Source organism: Myiozetetes cayanensis, unplaced genomic scaffold (assembly GCF_022539395.1).
Source record: "Myiozetetes cayanensis isolate MyiCay16 unplaced genomic scaffold, myiCay2020 scf15, whole genome shotgun sequence".
Taxonomy (NCBI): domain Eukaryota; kingdom Metazoa; phylum Chordata; class Aves; order Passeriformes; family Tyrannidae; genus Myiozetetes; species Myiozetetes cayanensis.
This window is the reverse complement of record NW_026087159.1, coordinates 16,787,133-16,792,110: the sequence shown is the minus strand read 5'-3', so window position 1 is coordinate 16,792,110 and position 4,978 is coordinate 16,787,133.

Genomic DNA, 4,978 nt, shown 5'->3' with positions numbered 1-4,978 from the left:
TCCATGGATAAACCAAGCTGAGCGGCACCTGCGGCAGGAGAGGAGTCAGGAGGGATTTGGGGGGTTCCGTGGTGTGGTGTAGGCTCTGGGGGGGTGATGTACCCAGGGCTGATGGCCCAGCACTGCCGTGAGCCCTTGGGGTGGCTGTTTGGCTCTCCAGCAGGGTGGGAATGTCAGGCCAAGGAATTGCTGGAGGTGGTTCAAGTGGTGCTGGAGGTGGCTTTTCCAGTGGTGCATGGGAAGGGCTTTCCAGTCCTCAGCACCAGGGCTGGAGGGTCTGACATCAGCAGCCTCTTGACACTGAGCTCAAGTGAAGTTTGGAGGGCCTGGCTTACACTCAGCTGACCATGTGGATGGACCCCCAAGTCCTTTTTTCCATCCTTTTTCCAACTCTTCCATGGCTTGTCATGGCAGCTCCATGAGGATTGGCTGGTTGTGGGGCCAAGGGGCTGGATTGCCATGTCCCTTATTGGCTATGGGCTCTGGCTCCTCTCCAGGGCACAGGGCAGACCTTGCCAATGCCCCCACTGTGACCTGGGCTCCTTCTTGTGACCTGAGCTGGCCTGGGAGGTTGGACCTGCAGTGCCACCCCCTCCCAGCTAAGGTAAAACCACAGGGGACAGTTTTACCTCTTGCCTTGTGCCTGGGAGATGGATCTGGAGAGCCCCAGGGATGGGGGCTTTTCCATCTCTCTGACGATGGAAAAGCCCCTTGGAGAGCAGTGGTGGAGCAGTTGGGATGAGCTCATCCCAAAGGAATTTCAGCACAGTGTGGAGATGCCTCATGCCTCAGTCAGCCCCCACCTGTGTCTCCAAGAGGCTCTGGGTGTCTCCAGGGGGCTCTGGATGTCTCCAGGAGCCTCAGGCTGGCTCAGTGGGGCTGGTGGGGACCCCCCATGGCCATGCTGGGACCTGCTGGGCTCCTCCCCCTCCGCTGGCACCACTCAGCCCTCCGTGGATGAGCCCTGGCAACCTGTGTCCCCATGTCCCCCAGGAGCTCCCATGGCTGCAATCCCAACCTCCACACTCCAAGAGGCTTTTTTGGTGCACCTTTTGCTGTTGAACCTCCTCAAGGCCTGAGCCAAAGCACAGGGCGTTGGGTCCCCCAGTTGTCAGGGGGTCACCCCAACCCCTGGCCCTCACAGAGGGGTCTCTTTGCCCCCCTCTGCTTTTTGGAGAAGGAAACCTCTGCTGTGATTCTGAGGGGGCCTCAAAACCAGTTGGCTAAAAACCAAACCAACAAACAGGCAGCTTGAAATTTTAAATAATTTTCCTGATAATCTCTTTTTTTTTTTTTTGCTACAGAAAAAAAAATGCACCTCCTCGTTCTCATCTAGACTCTATGTGTATATATAAATATATATATATTTTTTTTTTTAAATTTGATGGGGGGGGCAGAGGAAGAAGTATCTTAACACCCCAGCCCAGCCCAACCCCACTGCTGTGTATGCAAAATGCTGCCATGCAAATGCTTGACTATGCAAAGGCAACACTTGGCTTGTTTTTGTATTTTTTTTTTAAAGAGGAAAACCACAGTGAGCCTTGGCTTTTATTTCTCTATTTTTATATGTACAGAATTGGACAGCTTTAGGTTTGCCTTTCATGGCATTTTAGGGCATTTCATGGCATTTTCATGGCTGAGGGCGGCTGTTTTTTGGGGAAAGGACGGGGAGCGATTCTGGTGGAGCCTTGTGGTGATCCCAGTCTCCATTCCCAATTCCACGGGACACTGGGGTGACAGGGACTTAGGAAAAGCTTTCCAAGGAGCTGATGGAAGGCTGGGAGGTGGGGCCTAGTCTCTGGATGATAATGGGGAGAAAATCGCTGTAAATAGGCAAAAAAAGCGCTGTGTGGCTTCGTGGGGCTGTGGATTGAAGGTGATCCTTTACTGTGCAAGATGAACACAATGTGAAAAAACTGGGGCCCTGGAGAACTTGGGAGGATGATTTATTTCCCTGGTGATGCTGTGTTTGTTACAGAACTCCTTCTCCCCTGCCAAACTCCCCTGCAACTATTAATCCATCTCATATTTTGTAATAAAATTTTATCACGTGGAGACGTTGTCTGCCTTCTGTTCCCTCCTGTTAAAAATGCCTCTTTTTTTTGTCTTAATCTCCTGCTTTTAAAGGCTTAAGAAAAGGGGAGGGAAAGCTTTTTTTTTAATTGGGAAAATGGGTCTGTGGGCAAGGAAGGATCTGTGCATGGTGTAAGCCTGCAGCTCTGTCCCAGGCTGATGTAGCAATGCTGTGTGAAGGGAAAGGAAGGGTAAAATATTTATTTTTAATGCCCTTCACCTTCACTATGTGCTCCCATTTTTTGTTGTGTGAGGGGAAAAGGGATATCCACAGACCTTGGGGGTCAGAGAGAGCCAGAGCAGAGCCAGGCAGGGGGAAGAGAGACAAGACAGGGGGCCATGAGGAAGTGCTGGGTTAGGCTCCAAAATCCCTCTGGGTGAAGTGTTGTGTGGGTATAAACACATTTGTCCATATGCAAACAGCTCCGAGAGGGCTGATGAGCTCATGACTTCAGCATGGACACACCCAACCCCCTCAAACCCCCAGGTCCCCCACCCTTGGATCTCCACAGGCTGAACCAAACAGCTCTTTCTAAAAGCCATTCCTGGCAGGATCCCACCTGCCTTCTCCAGCATCTCCTTTGTCACCGCTCCCCACAGTCACCTCCCAGCCCGGCTACACTTGCAGGATCGTGTTAAAAACAACAATTCCCTAAAGCTTCCCAAAGGTCTTGTGTTTCAGCTGCATTTTTTGGTGAAGAAAATCCTCTTTCCCTGACTGATTAAGTCCCTTCAGCTCAAACTTTGTTGCGATGCCCGGGCGAGTTGAGTTACATCGAATCACAGAATCCTTTGGCTTGGAAGAGCCTTCCAAGATCACCAAGCCCAGACTGTTCCCTCAGCTCTGCCAAGGCCAACACTAACCAAGTACCACATCCACATGTCTAGACATGAGCACATAGATAGAAGGAACTTTTGTGGGATCCCCAACACAAAACAAAGGGAGACATTTTTTCCAATGAGGGGAGGCCCTGGCACAGGTTGCCCAGAGCAGCTGTGGTTGCCCCATCCCTGGAAGTGTCCAAGGCCAGGTTAGAGCAGCCTGGGATAGTAGAAGGTGTCCCTGCCCATGGCAGGGGGTTGGAACTGGATGATCTTTAAGGTCCCTTCCATTCTGTGATTCCACGATCTATGACACAACACACCCTGTCTGAAGCCATCTCCTGCTCTGCAAGAATTCATGGAAACTCTGATTTTTGGTGTATGGTCTCACATTGTCCAGTGTGGAAGGAACCAGGACACTGTTCATCTTCTCCCATGGAAAGAGCCATCACATGCCTGAACACCTGAACATCTCCAGGAACCCCCACCCCTCCTTCAGCACATGCTGTGCTCCGGACTTGCCTCTGGCTGTGCAGCCAAGCTGTTCCTGGTGAGATCCCTGAGGCAGTGGATAACGGGGCAGCTCTGCCACCATGCCAGGAAAGCTGATTGCATGGGACACTGAAGTGTCCTTCCTCAACAGAGCTGCAGTGGCGAAAACCCCGGAGAGGGCACCACAGGGAGAGATAGGAGACCTTTCTGAGGTTCCTTTGGGACAACTCCTCCCTGGAACACTGAGGAGAAGGTGGCTGCTAAAAAATCCTCTTTCAACAGTGGCAAATCCGGGACATGTTTTTGAGCTCTGCTCGAAGCAGAGAGGGAAGTTCAGGCAATGGGTGCACAGCAGAGCAGGACCCCATCCTGCCCAAAGCCCTTCTCCCTGCAGACCCCCTTCCCTCATCCCGTGACTTTTGCTGCCCGCACTGTCCCCCCAGTGCCAGCACTGTCCCCACCTTGTTTGTGCTGCCACAGTGAAGCAACGGCTGTAAAACCTGGATCCATCCCATTGACCATCCCCGGGGCTGTTACAGCCGCAGGAATGGCAGGATCGGGCTGCTCAGGGACAGGGAGGGAAGGAGGAGGCAGAGGGGGGGATAAAAACCTGGGGGAAGGCCTGGGGGAGGGGGTCCTGCCACAGGGTGTTCACCAGGAGGGGACGGTGCCAACGGGAGAGTCCTCTCAGCTCTTTCCTTGGCACCCAGGAGGAAGCCACGCCGGCGCCACCACACCGTGTCCAGGAGCGTGGGAGCCGCCGTGGCAGGAGGGGCTGCTGGGCTGGGGGAGATGGGCAGCTCACTGTGGGAGGCTCAAAGAGGCTTTACTCTTCCTCTGCCCCTCCGGGGTGATTTTGGAGGGGAGAGTTGGAAGGTCCCACTGCTCTGGGACAGCCCAAGTTCAGGTGGGATGGGATGGGATAGGATGGGATGGGGCGGGAGAAAACCCCACCCAGCTTCCCTGGGGATCTGGAGAGGACCCCCCAGATGCCCACCGTGCACCCCCAGCTGGCAGTGACTTTCAGGATGGTTTTAGCCTTGAATTTTCCTGTCCCTTCCCACCCCAGCGCCTCCCCCTGCCATCCCCCCGCGGCGAATCGCTGCCTCCCCGAGGTGCTGCCGTTTGCTGTGTCCAGGGCCAGGCTGTAAAGTTATCCATTGACTCGGGAAAAGGCAATTAAGAGAGAAAGAGCTGCTGGGCGGGTTCTTCAGGTATCTCTGAAGCCCAGCAAAGGTTTGTGGCCTGGGACAGGTTAAGGTTAGGGTGGTGGGGATGGCGAAGCTGCGGAACGGCCCCACACCCGCTCCCCTGGGAAACACGGGCTGGGACGGCAGTGCCACAGCAGGGGACGCTTTGGGGAAGGTGACGGAGAGATGCGTGTCCCGTGGTGACTCCCACCCCCCGGGCACGGCCGTGACAGCATCCACGAGCGCTGCCCTTCAAACCCAGCCCTTATCTCCTCTACCCCGAGGACTATTAATCCCTCGAGTCTCCCCGCCGAGCCCTATCGTGAAGCCTAAGCCGGGGCCGAGCCATTAAAGTTAACTATTACCCAAAGTGAGTGTTTATTTGGGGTAATACAGGCCCG